Below are 27,492 nucleotides of genomic sequence, written 5' to 3'. Positions count from 1 at the left end.
TGACATCTACATTATCTGTACTCAGAGATATCACAGTGTTATCTGTGGTGTTACATAGGACTGCAGGTGACATCTACTACATTATCTGTACTCAGAGATATCACTGTGTTATCCGTGGTGTTACATAGGACTGCAGGTGACATCTACTACATTATCTGTACTCAGAGATATCACTGTGTTATCTGTGGTGTTACATAGGACTGCAGGTGACATCTACTACATTATCTGTACTCAGAGATATCACTGTGTTATCTGTGGTGTTACATAGGACTGCAGGTGACATCTACTGCATTATCTGTACTCAGAGATATCACTGTGTTATCTGTGGTGTTACATAGGACTGCAGGTGACATCTACTACATTATCTGTACTCAGAGATATCACTGTGCTATCTGTGGTGTTACATAGGACTGCAGGTGACATCTGCTACATTATCTGTACTCAGAGATATCACTGTGTTATCTGTGGTGTTACATAGGACTGCAGGTGACATCACTACATTATCTGTACTCAGAGAGATATCACTGTGTTATCTGTGGTGTTACATAGGACTGCAGGTGACATCTACTGCATTATCTGTACTCAGAGATATCCCTGTGTTATCTGTGGTGTTACATAGGACTGCAGGTGACATCTACTACATTATCTGTACTCAGAGATATCACTGTGCTATCTGTGGTGTTACATAGGACTGCAGGTGACATCTGCTACATTATCTGTACTCAGAGATATCACTGTGTTATCTGTGGTGTTACATAGGACTGCAGGTGACATCACTACATTATCTGTACTCAGAGAGATATCACTGTGTTATCTGTGGTGTTGCATAGGACTGCAGGTGTCATCTACTACATTATCTGTACTCAGAGAGATATCACTGTGTTATCTGTGGTGTTACATAGGACTGCAGGTGACATCTACTACATTATCTGTACTCAGAGATATCACTGAGTTATCTGTGGTGTTACATAGGACTGCAGGTGTCATCTACTACATTATCTGTACTCAGAGAGATATCACTGTGTTATCTGTGGTGTTACATAGGACTGCAGGTGACATCTACTACATTATCTGCACTCAGAGAGATATCACTGTGTTATCTGTGGTGTTACATAGGACTGCAGGTGACATCTACTACATTATCTGTACTCAGAGATATCACTGTGTTATCTGTGGTGTTACATAGGACTGCAGGTGACATCTACTACATTATCTGTACTCAGAGATATCACTGTGTTATCTGTGGTGTTACATAGGACTGCAGGTGACATCTACTACATTATCTGTACTCAGAGATATCACTGTGTTATCTGTGGTGTTACATAGGACTGCAGGTGACATCTACTACATTATCTGTACTCAGAGATATCACTGTGTTATCTGTGGTGTTACATAGGACTGCAGGTGACATTTACTACAATATCTGTGTTATTACATAGGACTGCATGTGATAGCTTCTTCATTATCTGAGATCTTACATAGGACTGTAAGCCATAACTTCTTAATTATCTGTCTTGTTACATAGGACTGCAGGTAATATCTACTACATTATCTGTACTCAGAGATATCACTGTGTTATCTTTGGTTGCATAGGACTGCAGGTGACATCTACTGCATTATCTGTACTCAGAGATATCACTGTGTTATCTGTGGTGTTACATAGGACTGCAGGTGACATTTACTACAATATCTGTGTTATTACATAGGACTGCAGGTGATATCTTCTTCATTATCTGAGATCTTACATAGGACTGCAAGCCATAAGTTCTTAATTATCTGTCTTGTTACATAGGACTGCAGGTAATATCTACTACATTATCTGTACTCAGAGATATCACTGTGTTATCTGTGGTGTTACATAGGACTGCAGGTGACATCTACTGCATTATCTGTACTCAGAGATATCACTGTGTTATCTGTGGTGTTACATAGGACTGCAGGTGACATCTACTACATTCTCTGAGTTGTTACATAGGACTGCAAATCATATCTGCTTCATTATCTGTTTTGTTACATAGGACTGCAGGTATTATCTACTACATGATCTGTACTCAGATATCACCGTGTTATCTGTGGTGTTACATAGGACTGCAGGTGACATCTACATTATCTATACTCAGAGATATCACTGTGTTATCTGTGGTGTTACATAGGACTGCAGGTGACATCTACTACATTATCTGTACTCAGAGATATCACCGTGTTATCTGTGGTGTTACATGGGACTGCAGGTGACATCTACTACATTATCTGTACTCAGAGAGATATCACTGTGTTATCTGTGGTGTTACATAGGACTGCAGGTGACATCTACTACATTATCTGTACTCAGAGATATCACTGTGTTATCTGTGGTGTTACATAGGACTGCAGGTGACATCTACTACATTATCTGTACTCAGAGAGATATCACTGTGTTATCTGTGGTGTTACATAGGACTGCAGGTGACATCTACTACATTATCTGTACTCAGAGATATCACTGTGTTATCTGTGGTGTTACATAGGACTGCAGGTGACATCTACTACATTATCTGTACTCAGAGAGATATCATTGTGTTATCTGTGGTGTTACATAGGACTGCAGGTGACATCTACTACATTATCTGTACTCAGAGAGATATCATTGTGTTATCTGTGGTGTTACATAGGACTGCAGGTGACATCTACATTATCTGTACTCAGAGATATCACAGTGTTATCTGTGGTGTTACATAGGACTGCAGGTGACATCTACTACATTATCTGTACTCAGAGATATCACTGTGTTATCCGTGGTGTTACATAGGACTGCAGGTGACATCTACTACATTATCTGTACTCAGAGATATCACTGTGTTATCTGTGGTGTTACATAGGACTGCAGGTGACATCTACTACATTATCTGTACTCAGAGATATCACTGTGTTATCTGTGGTGTTACATAGGACTGCAGGTGACATCTACTGCATTATCTGTACTCAGAGATATCACTGTGTTATCTGTGGTGTTACATAGGACTGCAGGTGACATCTACTACATTATCTGTACTCAGAGATATCACTGTGCTATCTGTGGTGTTACATAGGACTGCAGGTGACATCTGCTACATTATCTGTACTCAGAGATATCACTGTGTTATCTGTGGTGTTACATAGGACTGCAGGTGACACCTACTACATTATCTGTACTCAGAGATATCACTGTGTTATCTGTGGTGTTACATAGGACTGCAGGTGACATCACTACATTATCTGTACTCAGAGAGATATCACTGTGTTATCTGTGGTGTTACATAGGACTGCAGGTGACATCTACTGCATTATCTGTACTCAGAGATATCCCTGTGTTATCTGTGGTGTTACATAGGACTGCAGGTGACATCTACTACATTATCTGTACTCAGAGATATCACTGTGCTATCTGTGGTGTTACATAGGACTGCAGGTGACATCTGCTACATTATCTGTACTCAGAGATATCACTGTGTTATCTGTGGTGTTACATAGGACTGCAGGTGACATCACTACATTATCTGTACTCAGAGAGATATCACTGTGTTATCTGTGGTGTTGCATAGGACTGCAGGTGACATCTACTACATTATCTGTACTCAGAGATATCACTGTGCTATCTGTGGTGTTACATAGGACTGCAGGTGACATCTGCTACATTATCTGTACTCAGAGATATCACTGTGTTATCTGTGGTGTTACATAGGACTGCAGGTGACATCACTACATTATCTGTACTCAGAGAGATATCACTGTGTTATCTGTGGTGTTGCATAGGACTGCAGGTGACATCTACTACATTATCTGTACTCAGAGATATCACTGTGTTATCTGTGGTGTTACATAGGACTGCAGGTGTCATCTACTACATTATCTGTACTCAGAGAGATATCACTGTGTTATCTGTGGTGTTACATAGGACTGCAGGTGACATCTACTACATTATCTGTACTCAGAGATATCACTGAGTTATCTGTGGTGTTACATAGGACTGCAGGTGTCATCTACTACATTATCTGTACTCAGAGAGATATCACTGTGTTATCTGTGGTGTTACATAGGACTGCAGGTGACATCTACTACATTATCTGCACTCAGAGAGATATCACTGTGTTATCTGTGGTGTTACATAGGACTGCAGGTGACATCTACTACATTATCTGTACTCAGAGATATCACTGTGTTATCTGTGGTGTTACATAGGACTGCAGGTGACATCTACTACATTATCTGTACTCAGAGATATCACTGTGTTATCTGTGGTGTTACATAGGACTGCAGGTGACATCTACTACATTATCTGTACTCAGAGAGATATCACTGTGTTATCTGTGGCGTTACATAGGACTGCAGGTGACATCTACTGCATTATCTGTACTCAGAGATATCACTGTGTTATCTGTGGTGTTACATAGGACTGCAGGTGACATCTACTACATTATCTATACTCAGAGATATCACTGTGTTATCTGTGGTGTTACATAGGACTGCAGGTGACATCTACTACATTATCTGTACTCAGAGATATCACTGTGTTATCTGTGGTGTTACATAGGACTGCAGGTGACATCTACTGCATTATCTGTACTCAGAGATATCACTGTGTTATCTGTGGTGTTACATAGGACTGCAGGTGACATCTACTACATTATCTCTACTCAGAGATATCACTGTGTTATCTGTGGTGTTACATAGGACTGCAGGTGACATCTACTACATTATCTCTACTCAGAGATATCACTGTGTTATCTGTGGTGTTACATAGGACTGCAGGTGACATCTACTACATTATCTGTACTCAGAGATATCACTGTGTTATCTGTGGTGTTACATAGGACTGCAGGTGACATCTACTACATTATCTGTACTCAGAGAGATATCACTGTGTTATCTGTGGCGTTACATAGGACTGCAGGTGACATCTACTACATTATCTGTACTCAGAGATATCACTGTGTTATCTGTGGTGTTACATAGGACTGCAGGTGACATCTACTACATTATCTGCACTCAGAGAGATATCACTGTGTTATCTGTGGTGTTACATAGGACTGCAGGTGACATCTACTACATTATCTGTACTCAGAGATATCACTGTGTTATCTGTGGTGTTACATAGGACTGCAGGTGACATCTACTACATTATCTGTACTCAGAGAGATATCACTGTGTTATCTGTGGTGTTACATAGGACTGCAGGTGACATCTACTACATGATCTGTACTCAGAGAGATATCACCGTGTTATCTGTGGTGTTACATAGGACTGCAGGTGACCTCTACTACATTATCTGTACTCAGAGATATCACTGTGTTATCTGTGGTGTTACATAGGACTGCAGGTGACATCTACTACATTATCTGTACTCAGAGATATCACTGTGTTATCTGTGGTGTTACATAGGACTGCAGGTGACATCTACTACATTATCTGTACTCAGAGATATCACTGTGTTATCTGTGGTGTTACATAGGACTGCAGGTGACATCTACTGCATTATCTGTACTCGGCAGATATCACTGTGTTATCTGTGGTGTTACATAGGACTGCAGGTGACATTTACTACAATATCTGTGTTATTACATAGGACTGCATGTGATAGCTTCTTCATTATCTGAGATCTTACATAGGACTGTAAGCCATAACTTCTTAATTATCTGTCTTGTTACATAGGACTGCAGGTAATATCTACTACATTATCTGTACTCAGAGATATCACTGTGTTATCTGTGGTGTTACATAGGACTGCATGGGATATCTTTTACATTATCTGAGATCTTACATAGGACTGCAAGTCATATGTTCTTCATTTTCTGTTTTGTTACATAGGACTGCAGGTGACATCTACTCCATTATCTGTACTCAGAGATATCACTGTGTTATCTGTGGTGTTACATCGGACTGCAGGTAACAGTATTACAATATCCATGATCTTACATAGGACTGCAAGTGATATCTGCTTCATTTTGTCCTGTTACATAGGACTGCAGGTAACCTCTTCTGAATTATCGGTACTCGGAGAGATATCACTGTGTTATCTGTGGTGTTACATAGGACTGCAGGTGACAATATTACAATATCCGTGATCTTACATAGGACTGCAAAGTGATATCTGCCTAATTTTGTCTTGTTACATAGGACTGCAGGTAACATCTTCATTATCTGTACTCAGAGATATCACTGTGTTATCTGTGGTGTTACATAGGACTGCAGGTGACATCTACTACATTATCTGTACTCAGAGATATCACTGTGTTATCTGTGGTGTTACATAGGACTGCAGGTGACATCTTCATTATCTGTACTCAGAGATATCACTGTGTTATCTGTGGTGTTACATAGGACTGCAGGTGACTTTTACTACAATATCTGTGTTATTACATAGGACTGCATGTGATATCTTCTTCATTATCTGAGATCTTACATAGGACTGCAAGCCATAACTTCTTAATTATCTGTCTTGTTACATAGGACTGCAGGTAATATCTACTACATTACCTGTACTCTGAGAGATATCACTGTGTTATCTGTGGTGTTACATAGGACTGCATGTGACAATATTACAATATCCGTGATCTTACATAGGACTGCAAAGTGATATCTGCCTAATTTTGTCTTGTTACATAGGACTGCAGGTAACATCTGCATTATCTGTACTCTCAGATATCACTGTGTTATCTGTGGTGTTACATAGGACTGCAGGTGACATTTACTACAATATCTGTGTTATTACATAGGACTGCATGTGATAGCTTCTTCATTATCTGAGATCTTACATAGGACTGCAAGCCATAACTTCTTAATTATCTGTCTTGTTACATAGGACTGCAGGTAATATCTACTACATTATCTGAGATCTTACATAGGACTGCAAGTCATATGTTCTTCATTTTCTGTTTTGTTACATAGGACTGCAGGTAATATCTACTACATTATCTGTACTCAGAGATATCACTGTGTTATCTGTGGTGTTACATAGGACTGCATGTGATATCTTTTACATTATCTGAGATCTTACATAGGACTGCAAGTCATGTGTTCTTCATTTTCTGTTTTGTTACATAGGACTGCAGGTGACATCTACTACATTATCTATACTCAGAGATATCACTGTGTTATCTGTGGTGTTACATAGGATTGCAGGTAACAGTATTACAATATCCATGGTCTTACATAGGACTGCAAGTGATATCTGCTTCATTTTGTCCTGTTACATAGGACTGCAGGTAACATCTTCTGAATTATCTGTACTCGGAGAGACATCACTGTGTTATCTGTGGTGTTACATAGGACTGCAGGTGACAATATTACAATATCCGTGATCTTACATAGGACTGCAAAGTGATATCTGCCTAATTTTGTCTTGTTACATAGGACTGCAGGTAACATCTGCATTATCTGTACTTGGCAGATATCACTGTGTTATCTGTGGTGTTACATAGGACTGCAGGAGACATCTACTACATTATCTGTACTCAGAGATATCACTGTGTTATCTGTGGTGTTACATAGGACTGCAGGTGACATCTACTACATTATCTGTACTCAGAGATATCACTGTGTTATCTGTGGTGTTACATAGGACTGCAGGTGACATCTACTACATTATCTGTACTCAGAGATATCACTGTGTTATCTGTGGTGTTACATAGGACTGCAGGTGACATTTACTACATTATCTGTACTCAGAGATATCACTGTGTTATCTGTGGTGTTACATAGGACTGCAGGAGACATCTACTACATTATCTGTACTCAGAGATATCACTGTGTTATCTGTGGTGTTACATAGGACTGCATGTGATATCTTCTTCATTATCTGAGATCTTACATAGGACTGCAGGTAACATCTGCATTATCTGTACTCAGAGATATCACTGTGTTATCTGTGGTGTTACATAGGACTGCAGGTGACTTTTACTACAATATCTGTGTTATTACATAGGACTGCATGTGATATCTTCTTCATTATCTGAGATCTTACATAGGACTGCAAGCCATAACTTCTTAATTATCTGTCTTGTTACATAGGACTGCAGGTAATATCTACTACATTACCTGTACTCGGGGAGATATCACTGTGTTATCTGTGGTGTTACATAGGACTGCAGGTGACATCTACTACATTATCTGTACTCAGAGATATCACTGTGTTATCTGTGGTGTTACATAGGACTGCTTGTGACAATATTACAATATCCGTGATCTTACATAGGACTGCAAAGTGATATCTGCCTAATTTTGTCTTGTTACATAGGACTGCAGGTAACATCTGCATTATCTGTACTCGGCAGATATCACTGTGTTATCTGTGGTGTTACATAGGACTGCAGGTGACATTTACTACAATATCTGTGTTATTACATAGGACTGCATGTGATAGCTTCTTCATTATCTGTGATCTTACATAGGACTGCAAGCCATAACTTCTTAATTGTCTGTCTTGTTACATAGGACTGCAGGTAATATCTACTACATTATCTGAGATCTTACATAGGACTGCAAGTCATATGTTCTTCATTTTCTGTTTTGTTACATAGGACTGCAGGTAATATCTACTACATTATCGGTACTCAGAGATATCACTGTGTTATCTGTGGTGTTACATAGGACTGCATGTGATATCTTTTACATTATCTGAGATCTTACATAGGACTGCAAGTCATATGTTCTTCATTTTCTGTTTTGTTACATAGGACTGCAGGTAATATCTACTGCATTATCTGTACTCAGAAATATCACTGTGTTATCTGTGGTGTTACATAGGACTGCAGGTGACATCTACTACATTATCTGAGTTGTTACATAGGACTGCAAGTCATATCTGCTTCATTATCTGTTTTGTTACATAGGACTGCAGGTATTATCTACTACATGATCTGTACTCAGAGAGATATCACCGTGTTATCTGTGGTGTTACATAGGACTGCAGGTGACATCTACTACATTATCTGTACTCAGAGATATCACTGTGTTATCTGTGGTGTTACATAGGACTGCAGGGGACATCTACTACATTATCTGTACTCAGAGAGATATCACTGTGTTATCTGTGGTGTTACATAGGACTGCAGGTGACATCTACTACATTATCTGTACTCAGAGATATCACTGTGTTATCTGTGGTGTTACATAGGACTGCAGGTAACAGTATTACAATATCCATGGTCTTACATAGGACTGCAAGTGATAGCTGCTTCATTTTGTCCTGTTACATAGGACTGCAGGTAACCTCTTCTGAATTATCTGTACTCGGAGAGACATCACTGTGTTATCTGTGGTGTTACATAGGACTGCAGGTGACAATATTACAATATCCGTGATCTTACATAGGACTGCAAAGTGATATCTGCCTAATTTTGTCTTGTTACATAGGACTGCAGGTAACATCTGCATTATCTGTACTTGGCAGATATCACTGTGTTATCTGTGGTGTTACATAGGACTGCAGGAGACATCTACTACATTATCTGTACTCAGAGATATCACTGTGTTATCTGTGGTGTTACATAGGACTGCAGGTGACATCTACTACATTATCTGTACTCAGAGATATCACTGTGTTATCTGTGGTGTTACATAGGACTGCAGGTGACATTTACTACAATGTCTGTGTTATTACATAGGACTGCATATGATATCTTCTTCATTATCTGAGATCTTACATAGGACTGCAAGCCATAACTTCTTAATTATCTGTCTTGTTACATAGGACTGCAGGTAATATCTACTACATTACCTGTACTCGGGGAGATATCACTGTGTTATCTGTGGTGTTACATAGGACTGCATGTGATATCTTTTACATTATCTGAGATCTTACATAGGACTGCAAGTCATATCTGCTTCATTATCTGTTTTGTTACATAGGACTGCAGGTATTATCTACTACATGATCTGTACTCAGATATCACCGTGTTATCTGTGGTGTTACATAGGACTGCAGGTCACATCTACTACATTATCTGTACTCAGAGAGATATCACTGTGTTATCTGTGGTGTTACATAGGACTGCAGGTGACATCTTCTGCATGATCTGTACTCGGCAGATATCACTGTGTTATCTGTGGTGTTACATAGGACTGCAGATGACATCTCCTACATTATCTGTACTCAGAGATATCACTGTGTTATCTGTGGTGTTACATAGGACTGCAGGTGACATCTACTGCATTATCTGTACTCAGTGATATCACTGTGTTATCTGTGGTGTTACATAGGACTGCAGGTGACATCTACTGCATTATCTGTACTCAGAGATATCACTGTGTTATCTGTGGTGTTACATAGGACTGCAGGTGACATCTACTACATTCTCTGAGTTGTTACATAGGACTTCATGTGATATCTTCTACATTATCTGAGATCTTGCATAGGACTGCAAGTCATATCTGCTTCATTATCTGTTTTGTTACATAGGACTGCAGGTAATATCTACTACATTACCTGTACTCGGAGATATCACTGTGTTATCTGTGGTGTTACATAGGACTGCAGGTGACATCTACTACATTACCTGTACTCAGAGATATCACTGTCTTATCTGTGGTGTTACATAGGACTGCAGGTAACAGTATTACAATATCCATGATCTTACATAGGACTGCAAGTGATATCTGCTTCAGTTTGTCCTGTTACATAGGACTGCAGGTAACCTCTTCTGAATTATCTGTACTCGGAGAGACATCACTGTGTTATCTGTGGTGTTACATAGGACTGCAGGTGACAATATTACAATATCCGTGATCTTACATAGGACTGCAAAGTGATATCTGTCTAATTTTGTCTTGTTACATAGGACTGCAGGTAACATCTGCATTATCTGTACTCGGCAGATATCACTGTGTTATCTGTGGTGTTACATAGGACTGCAGGTGACAGCTACTACATTATCTGTACTCAGAGATATCACTGTGTTATCTGTGGTGTTACATAGGACTGCAGGTGACATCTACTACATTACTGTACTCAGAGATATCACTGTGTTATCTGTGGTGTTACATAGGACTGCAGGTGACATCTACTACATTATCTGTACTCAGAGATATCACTGTGTTATCTGTGGTGTTACATAGGACTGCAGGTGACATCTACTACATTATCTGTACTCAGAGATATCACTGTGTTATCTGTGGTGTTACATAGGACTGCAGGTGACATCTACTACATTATCTGTACTCAGAGAGATATCACTGTGTTATCTGTGGTGTTACATAGGACTGCAGGTGACATCTACTACATTATCTGTACTCAGATATATCACTGCGTTATCTGTGGTGTTACATAGGACTGCAGGTGACATCTACTACATTCTCTGAGTTGTTACATAGGACTTCATGTGATATTTTCTACATTATCTGAGATCTTACATAGGACTGCAAGTCATATCTGCTTCATTATCTGTTTTGTTACATAGGACTGCAGGTAGTATCTACTACATTACCTGTACTCGGAGATATCACTGTGTTATCTGTGGTGTTACATAGGACTGCAGGTGACATCTACTCCATTATCTGTACTCAGAGATATCACTGTGTTATCTGTGGTGTTACATAGGACTGCAGGTGACATCTACTACATTATCTGTACTCAGAGAGATATCACTGTGTTATCTGTGGTGTTACATAGGACTGCAGGTGACATCTACTACATTATCTGTACTCAGAGATATCACTGTGTTATCTGTGGTGTTACATAGGACTGCAGGTAACAGTATTACAATATCCATGATCTTACATAGGACTGCAAGTGATATCTGCTTCAGTTTGTCCTGTTACATAGGACTGCAGGTAACCTCTTCTGAATTATCTGTACTCGGAGAGACATCAATGTGTTATCTGTGGTGTTACATAGGACTGCAGGTGACATCTACTACATTATCTGTACTCAGAGATATCACTGTGTTATCTGTGGTGTTACATAGGACTGCAGGTGACATCTACTACATTATCTGTACTCAGATATATCACTGTGTTATCTGTGGTGTTACATAGGACTGCAGGTGACATCTACTACATTATCTGTACTCAGAGAGAAATCACTGTGTTATCTGTGGTGTTACATAGGACTGCAGGTGACATCTACTACATTATCTGTACTCAGAGAGATATCACTGTGTTATCTGTGGTGTTACATAGGACTGCAGGTGACATCTACTACATTATCTGTACTCAGAGAGATATCACTGTGTTATCTGTGGTGTTACATAGGACTGCAGGTGACATCTACTACATTATCTGTACTCAGAGATATCACAGTGTTATCTGTGGTGTTACATAGGACTGCAGGTGACATCTACATTATCTGTACTCAGAGATATCACTGTGTTATCTGTGGTGTTACATAGGACTGCAGGTAACATCTACTACATTATCTGTACTCAGAGATATCACTGTGTTATCTGTGGTGTTACATAGGACTGCAGGTGACATCTACTACATTATCTGTACTCAGAGAGATATCACTGTGTTATCTGTGGTGTTACATAGGACTGCAGGTGACATCTACTGCATTATCTGTACTCAGAGATATCACTGTGTTATCTGTGGTGTTACATAGGACTGCAGGTGACATCTACTACATTATCTGTACTCAGAGATATCCCTGTGTTATCTGTGGTGTTACATAGGACTGCAGGTGACATCTACTACATTATCTGTACTCAGAGAGATATCACTGTGTTATCTGTGGTGTTACATAGGACTGCAGGTGACATCTGCTACATTATCTGTACTCAGAGATATCACTGTGTTATCTGTGGTGTTACATAGGACTGCAGGTGTCATCTACTACATTATCTGTACTCAGAGATATCCCTGTGTTATCTGTGGTGTTACATAGGACTGCAGGTGACATCTACTACATTATCTGTACTCAGAGAGATATCACTGTGTTATCTGTGGTGTTACATAGGACTGCAGGTGACATCTGCTACATTATCTGTACTCAGAGATATCACTGTGTTATCTGTGGTGTTACATAGGACTGCAGGTGACATCTACTACATTATCTGTACTCAGAGATATCACTGTGTTATCTGTGGTGTTACATAGGACTGCAGGTGACATCTACTACATTATCTGTACTCAGAGATATCACTGTGTTATCTGTGGTGTTACATAGGACTGCAGGTGACATCTACTACATTATCTATACTCAGAGATATCCCTGTGTTATCTGTGGTGTTACATAGGACTGCAGGTGACATCTACTACATTATCTGTACTCAGAGAGATATCACTGTGCTATCTGTGGTGTTACATAGGACTGCAGGTGACATCTACTACATTATCTGTACTCAGAGATATCACTGTGTTATCTGTGGTGTTACATAGGACTGCAGGTGACATCTACTACATTATCTGTACTCAGAGATATCACTGTGTTATCTGTGGTGTTACATAGGACTGCAGGTGACATCTACTACATTATCTGTACTCAGAGATATCAGTGTGTTATCTGTGGTGTTACATAGGACTGCAGGTGACATCTACTACATTATCTGTACTCAGAGATATCACTGTGCTATCTGTGGTGTTACATAGGACTGCAGGTGACATCTACTACATTATCTGTACTCAGAGATATCACTGTGCTATCTGTGGTGTTACATAGGACTGCAGGTGACATCTACTACATTATCTACTCAGAGATATCACTGTGTTATCTGTGGTGTTACATAGGACTGCAGGTGACATCTACTACATTATCTGTACTCAGAGATATCACTGTGCTATCTGTGGTGTTACATAGGACTGCAGGTGACATCTACTACATTATCTACTCAGAGATATCATTGTGTTATCTGTGGTGTTACATAGGACTGCAGGTGACATCTACTACATTATCTACTCAGAGATATCACTGTGTTATCTGTGGTGTTACATAGGACTGCAGGTGACATCTACTACATTATCTGTATTCAGAGAGATATCACTGTGTTATCTGTGGTGTTACATAGGACTGCAGGTGACATCTACTACATTATCTGTATTCAGAGAGATATCACTGTGTTATCTGTGGTGTTACATAGGACTGCAGGTGACATCTACTACATTATCTGTACTCAGAGATATCACTGTGTTATCTGTGGTGTTACATAGGACTGCAGGTGACACCTACTACATTATCTGTACTCAGAGATATCACTGTGTTATCTGTGGTGTTACATAGGACTGCAGGTGACATCTACTACATTATCTGTACTCAGAGATATCACTGTGCTATCTGTGGTGTTACATAGGACTGCAGGTGACATCTACTACATTATCTGTACTCCGAGATATCACTGTGTTATCTGTGGTGTTACATAGGACTGCAGGTGACATCTACTACATTATCTGTACTCAGAGATATCACTGTGTTATCTGTGGTGTTACATAGGACTGCAGGTGACATCTACTACATTATCTGTACTCAGAGATATCACTGTGTTATCTGTGGTGTTACATAGGACTGCAGGTAACATCTACTACATTATCTGTACTCAGAGATATCACTGTGTTATCTGTGGTGTTACATAGGACTGCAGGTGACATCTACTACATTATCTGTACTCAGAGATATCACTGTGTTATCTGTGGTGTTACATAGGACTGCAGGTGACATCTACTACATTATCTGTACTCAGAGAGATATCACTGTGTTATCTGTGGTGTTACATAGGACTGCAGGTGACATCTACTACATTATCTGTACTCAGAGATATCACCGTGTTATCTGTAGTGTTACATAGGACTGCAGGTGACATCTACTACATTATCTGTACTCAGAGATATCACTGTGTTATCTGTGGTGTTACATAGGACTGCAGGTGACATCTACTGCATTATCTGTACTCAGAGATATCACTGTGTTATCTGTGGTGTTACATAGGACTGCAGGTGACATCTACTACATTATCTGTACTCAGAGATATCACTGTGTTATCTGTGGTGTTACATGGGACTGCAGGTGACATCTACTACATTATCTGTACTCAGAGATATCACTGTGTTATCTGTGGTGTTACATAGGACTGCAGGTGACATCTACTACATTATCTGTACTCAGAGATATCACTGTGTTATCTGTGGTGTTACATAGGACTGCAGGTGACATCTACTACATTACCTGTACTCAGAGATATCACTGTGCTATCTGTGGTGTTACATAGGACTGCAGGTGACATCTACTACATTATCTGTACTCCGAGATATCACTGTGTTATCTGTGGTGTTACATAGGACTGCAGGTGACATCTACTACATTATCTGTACTCAGAGATATCACTGTGTTATCTGTGGTGTTACATAGGACTGCAGGTGACATCTACTACATTATCTGTACTCAGAGATATCACTGTGTTATCTGTGGTGTTACATAGGACTGCAGGTAACATCTACTACATTATCTGTACTCAGAGATATCACTGTGTTATCTGTGGTGTTACATAGGACTGCAGGTGACATCTACTACATTATCTGTACTCAGAGATATCACTGTGTTATCTGTGGTGTTACATAGGACTGCAGGTGACATCTACTACATTATCTGTACTCAGAGAGATATCACTGTGTTATCTGTGGTGTTACATAGGACTGCAGGTGACATCTACTACATTATCTGTACTCAGAGAGATATCACTGTGTTATCTGTGGTGTTACATAGGACTGCAGGTGACATCTACTACATTATCTGTACTCAGAGATATCACTGTGTTATCTGTGGTGTTACATAGGACTGCAGGTGACATCTACTACATTATCTGTACTCAGAGATATCACCGTGTTATCTGTAGTGTTACATAGGACTGCAGGTGACATCTACTACATTATCTGTACTCAGAGATATCACTGTGTTATCTGTGGTGTTACATAGGACTGCAGGTGACATCTACTGCATTATCTGTACTCAGAGATATCACTGTGTTATCTGTGGTGTTACATAGGACTGCAGGTGACATCTACTACATTATCTGTACTCAGAGATATCACTGTGTTATCTGTGGTGTTACATGGGACTGCAGGTGACATCTACTACATTATCTGTACTCAGAGATATCACTGTGTTATCTGTGGTGTTACATAGGACTGCAGGTGACATCTACTACATTATCTGTACTCAGAGATATCACTGTGTTATCTGTGGTGTTACATAGGACTGCAGGTGACATCTACTACATTACCTGTACTCAGAGATATCACTGTGCTATCTGTGGTGTTACATAGGACTGCAGGTGACATCTACTACATTATCTGTACTCAGAGATATCACTGTGTTATCTGTGGTGTTACATAGGACTGCAGGTGACATCTACTACATTATCTGTACTCAGAGATATCTGTTACGGGGGGCTGTCTGATAATAACTGAAAGGAGTATCAGACAGTCAGGGTCCACCGTGCAAAGACTTTGCTGCAGACTATGGCAGAGTGCAATACCTCTGTTAACTCACAGAAGGATATAATAAGTAAGTAAAGCAATTCCTCCCTTACTTGGAGGGTGTGTGGAATGATCTCTGTTAATAATCACAGAGACAAAGGCAATGTGTGCGAAATGGCACCTACCTAGGTCCGCTCTTCTAGTGGTGCAAAAGAGACGAACAGCAGCGTAAGCCGCACAAAGCTCCTACCTGCGTTCGCTCCACTAGTGTGCGAGGACACGAACCACTAGATATGGCACCTGCCTAGGTCCGCTCTTCTAGTGGTGCAAAAGAGACGAACAGCAGCGTAAGCCGCACAAAGCTCCTACCTCTGTTTGCTCCTCTAGTGTGCGAAGATACGAACAACTGCCAGACGCAGTATAAGGAACGTTACCCTAGCGGCAACGTCCACCTACGAGTAGAATCACAAGGCCCAGCCAGACCATGTGCCTCAGGCACCTGCCTATGTCCGCTCCCCTAAGAGAAAAGGATACGGACAGCAGCCGAAGCTGTAAGGTATAAGAACGCTACCCTGCCGGTAGCGCTCACCTAGCATAGACAGAGGAATGCCTAGAGGAACGCGCACAGAGCGTCTACTCATATGCATGAACCAAGAGGACTGAGCACCATGCGGCGTGTGTCAGGGTCTTATATAGACTCTGTGCCTCATCCAAGATGGAGGACACCAGAGCCAATCCGCTGCCAGAACGACAGGAGTGACGTCATGCTGGCCTATCACCGAGCAAGACGTCACAAGCACATGACCAGCGACCAATCGGCATAGAAGGTGTCAGAGACATGTGACCTCGTGTCAGCGATGATGTCACCCGCACATGTGCAATGGCTCCAAGATTGGACTTAGTCTCCGGCGCTCGCACATGTGCAGTAGCAAGAAATCTGGACTTAGTCTCCAGCGCTCGCACATGTGCAGTAGCAAGAAATCTGGACTTAGTCTCCAGCGCTCGCACATGTGCAGTAGCAAGAAATCTGGACTTAGTCTCCAGCGCTCGCACATGTGCAGTAGCAAGAAATCTGGACATAGTTTCCAGAGCCACAGCAACCGTAACAGTACCTCCCCCTCAAGGGCCCCCCTCCCGGCGACGCAGGTAATCGGCAACTAAGTCGGGAGCATGGACAGCCTCCTCAGGCTCCCAAGAGCGATGTTCCGGGCCATAGCCCTCCCAATCTATCAAGAAGAACCTGCGCCCTCTAACCATCTTAGAACCAACTATGGCTCGTACCTCATAGCTAGAGCGAGAGGAATCAGAGGCAGGAGAGTGCACTTCACGAGCGTGAGGTAAAATAGCCGGCTTTAGCAGTGAGACATGGAATTTGTCATGAATCCTAAGATGGACAGGTAACTTCAATTGGTAGACTACAGGATTTACCTGTCGAAGAACCTCATAAGGACCCAGGAAGCGAGGAGCAAATTTGACAGAGCTCACTCTAAGTCTCACGTGTTTTGCAGAGAGCCACACAAAGTCCCCTGGAGAAAAGACAGGAGCCGGGCGACGAAACCGATCGGACACCGTCTTCATACGGTCCTTAGCTGCTTGGATCGACTCTTGAGTCCAATCCCAAACCTCTCTGGCATTAGTTGCTCAGTCAGCCACAAGAGGAGGAGGTGCAGCAGCGGGAAACGGTACTGGTACCCTAGGGTGTTGCCCATTATTGAGTACGAACGGTGTCTGCCCAGTGGCCTCAGCCAGCGAATTGTTAAGGGCAAATTCTGCCCAGGGTAGGAGGGAGGACCAGTTATCGTGGTTCTCAGCAACAAAGTGTCGAAGGTATATAATCATAGATTGATTGGTACGTTCAACCAAACCATTAGTCTCCGGATGGTATGCCGAAGAGAGATTCAACTCAATTTGCAGAAGGCTACAAAGATCTCGCCAGAAACGGGAAGTAAATTGCGGGCCTCTATCACAAATGATACGATCTGGCATCCCGTGAAGCCTAAAGACATGCTTGAGGAATAGTTTGGCTAGTACCCTGGAAGATGGGATTCTCGATAACGGTACGAGATGAACCATCCGGGAGAAATGGTCCGTAATGACCCACACAAATCTATGTCCCTGTGAACATGGAAGATCACCCACAAAGTCCATGCCTACCACCTCCCATGGTCTATCTGGCACTGGTAAAGGATGCAAGAGCCCAGCCGGTCTCTGCCGTAATGGACGGTTGCGAGCACACGAGTAGCAGGAACCGACATATCTCTTGACGTGGCTGGCTAAGTGTGGCCACCAATACCACCTCTCCAGTAACTCTCGTGTCCGCCTAATACCAAAATGCCCACCCACCTTTGAGGTGTGGGCCCATGACAGTATATCATTCTGTCGATCAGGCGGAACAAAGGTCTTGCCCGGTGGGATTTGGTCTAACGTCACAGGGGAGAGCGTATGAAAAACCCTGGAGGGAAGGATAAGACGAGGTTCGTCAATCTCTTCCTGGGTAGAAAGCATAGAGCGAGACAGGGCGTCTGCCTTGTTATTCTTACTCCCAGACAGATAGTTGATGGAGAAGTGAAAGCGGGAGAAAAACAAGGACCAGCGGGCTTGGCGAGGATTCAGACGCTGAGCGGTTTGTAAGTACGTCAGATTCTTATGGTCTGTATAGACCTGGAAAGGATGTTTCGCTCCTTCCAGCAAGTGACGCCACTCCTCCAAGGCTAATCTCAAGGCGAGCAGTTTCCTATCCCCAATGGTATAGTTTCTCTCTGCCGGTGAAAAGGTTTTAGCAAAGAAGAAACACGGCCTTTTTCTACCTGCACCGTTCTTTTGATACAAGACCGCACCAGCACCCACTGAAGAGGCATCAACCTCTAAGAGGAAGGGCTTATTCTCATCGGGTCTTTGAAGAACGGGAGCAGTTGAAAAGTGTCTTTTTACTGCCTCAAAAGCCTGAGATGTCTCAGTAGACCAGGCTTTGGGATTAGCACCTTTCTTAGTCAAGGCCACCAAAGGGGCCACCAAAGTAGAAAAATGGGGTATGAACTGCCTGTAATAATTTATGAATCCTAAGAAGCGTTGCACCGCCTTCAAGGAATGAGGTTCGGACCATTGCAGGACAGCAGAGAGCTTCGCAGGATCCATAGCCAGGCCCTCTTGTGAGATAATGTAACCCAAAAAAGGCAATGAGGACTGCTCGAATACACATTTCTCGAGTTTAGCAAACAATGAGTGCTCCCTTAAACGGGAAAGGACACGAACGACATCCTGACGATGAGTCTCCAGATCAGGAGAAAAAATCAGGATGTCGTCCAGATACACCACTACTGAGGATAACAGTAAATCCCTGAACACATCGTTTACGAAGTCCTGAAATACTGCGGGTGCATTACATAACCCAAAAGGCATGACGAGGTATTCATAGTGACCGTCTCGGGTGTTAAAAGCGGTCTTCCATTCGTCACCCTTTCGAATTCGTACCAAGTTATACGCACCCCGCAGATCCAACTTCGTAAAAACTTGAGCTCCTCTCAGTCTGTCAAAGAGCTCCGAAATTAAAGGTAATGGGTATTTGTTCTTTATTGTGATTGCGTTGAGACCCCTGTAATCTATGCAGGGACGCAAATCACCCTCTTTCTTCTGAACAAAGAAAAACCCAGCTCCCGCGGGAGAGACAGACTTACGAATGAACCCCTTCTCTAAACTCTCTCTTATATAGGTCGACATGGCCTCCGACTCAGGTATCGACAGGGGGTAAACCCTGCCTTTAGGTGGAACCGAACCTGGGATAAGGTCTATGGCACAGTCATACGGCCTATGGGGTGGAAGAACCTCAGCACCCTGTTTGGAGAACACGTCAGCGAAATCCAAATAGGGTGTAGGTATGGGAGAGAGATCAGTTGATGCAACCGCAACGACCTTAGGTGGTAAGGGAAGACATCGGGACTGACATTTCGAACCCCAACTAATAATGCTGTCAGACTCCCAGTCAATGTGAGGAGCATGAGTCCGAAGCCATGGAAGGCCCAGAAGGACGTCGTCTATACCCTCAGGCAAAACAAGAAAAGAAATCTCCTCTATGTGACCCTGAGACAGGGAAAGGCGCAAGGGAACTGTCCTCAATGTAATGGAGTCAGACAACATAGTTCCATTAACAACACGGATAGGAATAGGCGCCTCTAACATGATAGAGGGAATATTGTGTCCCTTTACAAATCCTGAGGACACAAAAATCCCGTCAGCTCCGGAATCCACAAAAGCCATAATAGGCCATGTATTCTCAGATAACGAGAGCTGACCTGGGATACAACACTTAGAGGGTGCAGAAGACGTCTCTAGTAACCCCCCTCTAATGGTTACTAGGCCAGGGAGTTTCCCTGACGACTAGGACACTTGTTGGCATAGTGCCCAGCCTGACGACATACGTAACATATAGGAGGACCAGACTTGCGTAGTCTGGAGAACGTATGACCTAACTCCATAGGAGTGGGAGATGTTTCAGATGCTGAGGAAGATGGTAGTGGACCCTCAACAACTGGAATAGCCCGATGCTTAGAGCGTGAGGAAGAGACCTCGAGTCTACGTTCCTTATGGCGTACATCGATCCTCGTTGCTACTGTGATCAAGTCCTCCAGAGAAGCAGGGACCTCACGAGTAGCAAGGGCATCCTTGACATAGCCTGCCAACCCTCTCCAGAAGATAGGAATCAACACCTTCTCTGGCCAATCTAGTTCTGCCACCAGAGTTCTAAAAGCAATGGCATAAGAACTAGTGGATAATGAACCCTGAGATAGATCTAACAGTCTCAGGGCCGCATCATGGGTAACCTGCGGACCCATGAATACCGCCTTAAGAGCATCAAGAAAGTCTTGATGTCTCAGAGTAACCACATCAGAGCGCTCCCATAGGGGAGTCGCCCATTCTAAGGCTTTGTCCTGAAGTAAGGAGATGATAAAGCCTACTCTGGACCTCTCCGTAGAGAAGCGAGAAGAGTTGACCTCTAGGTGTATCTGACACTGACTAATGAAACCACGACATGATCTGGCATCGCCAGAATATCTGTTTGGCAGAGCAAGTCGAGGATCATGTGCAGATGTCACCATGGTCTGAGGTTTATCCTCTATACTCTTGAGCCGTGACTCAAGTACTTGTATGTAACGGTGTAACTGCTGATATTCTGCCATAACTGCCAGACCCTAGGCTCAGTCCTAATGTTACGGGGGGCTGTCTGATAATAACCGAAAGGAGTATCAGACAGTCAGGGTCCACCGTGCAAAGACTTTGCTGCAGACTATGGCAGAGTGCAATACCTCTGTTAACTCACAGAAGGAAATAATAAGTAAAGCAATTCCTCCCTTACTTGGAGGGTGTGTGGAATGATCTCTGTTAATAATCACAGAGACAAAGGCAATGTGTGCGAAGATACGAACAACTGCCAGACGCAGTATAAGGAACGTTACCCTAGCGGCAACGTCCACCTACGAGTAGAATCACAAGGCCCAGCCAGACCATGTGCCTCAGGCACCTGCCTATGTCCGCTCCCCTAAGAGAAAAGGATACGGACAGCAGCCGAAGCTGTAAGGTATAAGAACGCTACCCTGCCGGTAGCGCTCACCTAGCATAGACAGAGGAATGCCTAGAGGAACGCGCACAGAGCGTCTACTCATATGCATGAACCAAGAGGACTGAGCACCATGCGGCGTGTGTCAGGGTCTTATATAGACTCTGTGCCTCATCCAAGATAGAGGACACCAGAGCCAATCCGCTGCCAGAACGACAGGAGTGACGTCATGCTGGCCTATCACCGAGCAAGACGTCACAAGCACATGACCAGCGACCAATCGGCATAGAAGGTGTCAGAGACATGTGACCTCGTGTCAGCGATGATGTCACCCGCACATGTGCAATGGCTCCAAGATTGGACTTAGTCTCCGGCGCTCGCACATGTGCAGTAGTAAGAAATCTGGACTTAGTCTCCAGCGCTCGCACATGTGCAGTAGCAAGAAATCTGGACTTAGTCTCCAGCGCTCGCACATGTGCAGTAGCAAGAAATCTGGACATAGTCTCCAGTGCTCGCAGCAACCGTAACAATATCACTGTTATCTGTGGCGTTACATAGGACTGCAGGTGACATCTACTACATTATCTGTACTCAGTGATATCACTGTGTTATCTGTGGAGTTACATAGGACTGCAGGTGACATCTACTACATTATCTGTACTCAGAGAGATATCACTGTGTTATCTGTGGTGTTACATAGGACTGCAGGTGACATCTACTACATTATCTGTACTCAGAGAGATATCACTGTGTTATCTGTGGTGTTACATAGGACTGCAGGTGACATCTACTACATTACCTGCACTCAGAGAGATATCACTGTGTTATCTGTGGTGTTACATAGGACTGCAGGTGACATCTACTACATTATCTGTACTCAGAGATATCACTGTTATCTGTGGCGTTACATAGGACTGCAGGTGACATCTACTACATTATCTGTACTCAGTGATATCACTGTGTTATCTGTGGAGTTACATAGGACTGCAGGTGACATCTACTACATTATGTGTACTCAGAGATATCACTGTGTTATCTGTGGTGTTACATAGGACTGCAGGTGACATCACTACATTATCTGTACTCAGAGATATCACTGTGTTATCTGTGGTGTTACATAGGACTGCAGGTGACATCTACTACATTATCTGTACTCAGAGATATCACTGTGTTATCTGTGGTGTTACATAGGACTGCAGGTGACATCTACTACATTATCTGTACTCAGAGATATCACTGTGTTATCTGTGGTGTTACATAGGACTGCAGGTGACATCTACTACATTATCTGTACTCAGAGAGATATCACTGTGTTATCTGTGGTGTTACATAGGACTGCAGGTGACATCTACTACATTATCTGTACTCAGAGATATCACTGTGTTATCTGTGGCGTTACATAGGACTGCAGGTGACATCTACTACATTATCTGTACTCAGATATCACTGCGTTATCTGTGGTGTTACATGGGACTGCAGGTGACATCTACTACATTATCTGTACTCAGAGATATCACTGTGTTATCTGTGGTGTTACATAGGACTGCAGGTGACATCTACTACATTATCTGTACTCAGAGATATCACTGTGTTATCTGTGGTGTTACATAGGACTGCAGGTGACATCTACTACATTATCTGTACTCAGAGATATCACTGTGTTATCTGTTGTGTTACATAGGACTGCAGGTGACATCTACTACATTATCTGTACTCAGAGATATCACTGTGTTATCTGTGGTGTTACATAGGACTGCAGGTGACATCTACTACATTATCTTTACTCAGAGATATCACTGTGTTATCTGTGGTGTTACATAGGACTGCAGGTGACATCTACTACATTATCTGTACTCAGAGATATCACTGTGTTATCTGTGGTGTTACATAGGACTGCAGGTGACATCTACTACATTATCTTTACTCAGAGATATCACTGTGTTATCTGTGGTGTTACATAGGACTGCAGGTGACATCACTACAATATCTGTACTCAGAGATATCACTGTGTTATCTGTGGTGTTACATAGGACTGCAGGTGACATCTACTACATTATCTGTACTCAGAGATATTACTGTGTTATCTGTGGTGTTACATAGGACTGCAGGTGACATCTACTACATTATCTGTACTCAGAGATATCACTGTGTTATCTGTGGTGTTACATAGGACTGCAGGTGACATCTACTACATTATCTGTACTCAGATATCACTGTGTTATCTGTGGTGTTACATAGGACTGCAGGTGACATCTACTACATTATCTGTACTCAGAGATATCACTGTGTTATCTGTGGTGTTACATAGGACTGCAGGAGACATCTACTACATTATCTGTACTCAGAGATATCACTGTGTTATCTGTGGTGTTACATAGGACTGCAGGAGACATCTACTACATTATCTGTACTCAGAGATATCACTGTGCTATCTGTGGTGTTACATAGGACTGCAGGTGACATCACTACAATATCTGTACTCAGAGATATCACTGTGTTATCTGTGGTGTTACATAGGACTGCAGGTGACATCTACTACATTATCTGTACTCAGAGAGATATCACTGTGTTATCTGTGGTGTTACATAGGACTGCAGGTGACATCTACTACATTATCTGTACTCAGAGATATCACTGTGTTATCTGTGGTGTTACATAGGACTGCAGGTGACATCTACTACATTATCTGTACTCAGAGATATCACTGTGTTATCTGTGGTGTTACATAGGACTGCAGGTGACATCTACTACATTATCTGTACTCAGAGATATCACTGTGTTATCTGTGGTGTTACATAGGACTGCAGGTGACATCTACTACATTATCTGTACTCAGAGATATCACTGTGTTATCTGTGGTGTTACATAGGACTGCAGGTGACATCTACTACATTATCTGTACTCAGAGATATCACTGTGTTATCTGTGGTGTTACATAGGACTGCAGGTGACATCTACTACATTATCTGTACTCAGAGATATCACTGTGTTATCTGTGGTATTACATAGGACTGCAGGTGACATCTACTACATTATCTGTACTCAGAGATATCACTGTTATCTGTGGTGTTACATAGGACTGCAGGTGACATCTACTACATTATCTGTACTCAGAGATATCACTGTGTTATCTGTGGTGTTACATAGGACTGCAGGTGACATCTACTACATTATCTGTACTCAGAGATATCACTGTGTTATCTGTGGTGTTACATAGGACTGCAGGTGACATCTACTACATTATCTGTACTCAGGGATATCACTGTGTTATCTGTGGTGTTACATAGGACTGCAGGAGACATCTACTACATTATCTGTACTCAGAGATATCACTGTGTTATCTGTGGTGTTACATAGGACTGCAGGTGACACCTACTACATTATCTGTACTCAGAGATATCACTGTGTTATCTGTGGCGTTACATAGGACTGCAGGTGACATCTACTACATTATCTGTACTCAGAGATATCACTGTGTTATCTGTGGTGTTACATAGGACTGCAGGTGACATCTACTACATTATCTGTACGCAGAGATATCACTGTGTTATCTGTGCTGTTACATAGGACTGCAGGTGACATCTACTACATTATCTGTACTCAGAGAGATATCACTGTGTTATCTGTGGTGTTACATAGGACTGCAGGTGACATCTACTACATTATCTGTACTCAGAGATATCACTGTGTTATCTGTGGTGTTACATAGGACTGCAGGTGACATCTACTGCATTATCTGTACTCAGAGATATCACTGTGTTATCTGTGGTGTTACATAGGACTGCAGGTGACATCTACTACATTATCTGTACTCAGAGATATCCCTGTGTTATCTGTGGTGTTACATAGGACTGCAGGAGACATCTACTACATTATCTGTACTCAGAGATATCACTGTGTTATCTGTGGTGTTACATAGGACTGCAGGTGACATCTACTACATTATCTGTACTCAGAGATATCCCTGTGTTATCTGTGGTGTTACATGGGACTGCAGGTGACATCTACTACATTATCTGTACTCAGAGATATCGCTGTGTTATCTGTGGTGTTACATAGGACTGCAGGTGACATCTACTACATTATCTGTACTCAGAGATATCACTGTGTTATCTGTGGTGTTACATAGGACTGCAGGTGACATCTACTACATTATCTGTACTCAGAGAGATCACTGTGTTATCTGTGGTGTTACATAGGACTGCAGGTGACATCTACTATATTATCTGTACTCAGAGATATCACTGTGTTATCTGTGGTGTTACATAGGACTGCAGGAGACATCTACTACATTATCTGTACTCAGAGAGATATCACTGTGTTATCTGTGGTGTTACATAGGACTGCAGGTGACATCTACTACATTATCTGTACTCAGAGAGATCACTGTGTTATCTGTGGTGTTACATAGGACTGCAGGTGACATCTACTACATTATCTGTACTCAGAGATATCACTGTGTTATCTGTGGTGTTACATAGGACTGCAGGTGACATCTACTACATTATCTGTACTCAGAGAGATATCACTGTGTTATCTGTGGTGTTACATAGGACTGCAGGAGACATCTACTACATTATCTGTACTCAGAGATATCACCGTGTTATCTGTGGTGTTACATAGGACTGCAGGTGACATCTACTACATTATCTGTACTCGGAGATATCACTGTGTTATCTGTGGTGTTACATAGGACTGCAGGTGACATCTACTACATTATCTGTACTCAGAGAGATATCACTGTGTTATCTGTGGTGTTACATAGGACTGCAGGTGACATCTACTACATTATCTGTACTCAGAGATATCACTGTGTTATCTGTGGTGTTACATAGGACTGCTTGTGATATTTGCTACATTATCTGAGATCTTACATAGGACTGCAAATGATATTAGCCTGATTATCTGTGGTGTTACATAGGACTGCAGGTAATATGTACTGCATTATCTGTACTCAGAGACATCACTGTGTTATATATTGTCTTACATAGGACTGCAGGTGACTCCTACTGCATTATTATTATTACTGCATTTCTTTCTCTCTTTCTCTTTTTTTCTCTATTTCTTTATCTTCATTTTGTTCTCTTTCTCTTAGATTTTTTTTCTCTTTCTTTTTGTCTCTTTTATTTTTCTGTTTTTTTCTCATTTCTTCCTTTATTATTTTCTTTCTCTTCTTTCTTTTCTCTTTTTCACTGTTTTCTCTCTTTCCTTTCTCTTTCTTTCTCTTTTTCTCCTGCCTTCTTTTCTTTATTTTCTTTCTGTTTCTTTCTTACTCTTTTCTCTATTTTTTCTCTTTCTTTCTTTTCTCCTCTTCTATTTGCCTCCTTTTTTCTTTCCCTTCTTTCTTTCTCTATTTCTTTCTCTCTTTTATTTCCTCTTTCTTTCTTACTTTCTTTCTTTCTTTTCTGTTTCTCTCCTTTTTCTCGCTGTTCTCTTTTTTTCTTAGTTTCTCTCCCTTCCAAATCAAATCAGATCGGCTTTTATTGGCAGCACCAAAATACAATTAGTGTTGCCGACAAGAAAAAGAAGTGTGAGGGGGGGGCGGGGCAGGGTTATGGGGAGTTGGGGGCACAATTTGGGCTCTG

The 27,492-nt window shown here is 41.9% G+C and overlaps 1 protein-coding gene across 1 annotated transcript in view; it reads left to right on the top strand.

The window, feature by feature from the left end:
• ARID3C (AT-rich interaction domain 3C) overlaps positions 1 to 27,492 on the top strand; it is a 293,711-nt gene that overhangs the window by 22,629 nt on the left and 243,590 nt on the right. The window lies entirely within an intron of this gene.

The sequence above is a fragment of the Anomaloglossus baeobatrachus genome, chromosome 1, assembly GCF_048569485.1.
Source record: "Anomaloglossus baeobatrachus isolate aAnoBae1 chromosome 1, aAnoBae1.hap1, whole genome shotgun sequence".
In the NCBI taxonomy this organism is placed as follows: Eukaryota; Metazoa; Chordata; class Amphibia; order Anura; family Aromobatidae; genus Anomaloglossus; species Anomaloglossus baeobatrachus.
The sequence above is the reverse complement of the archived record's forward strand: the minus strand, read 5'-3'. Positions and strand labels throughout refer to the sequence as shown.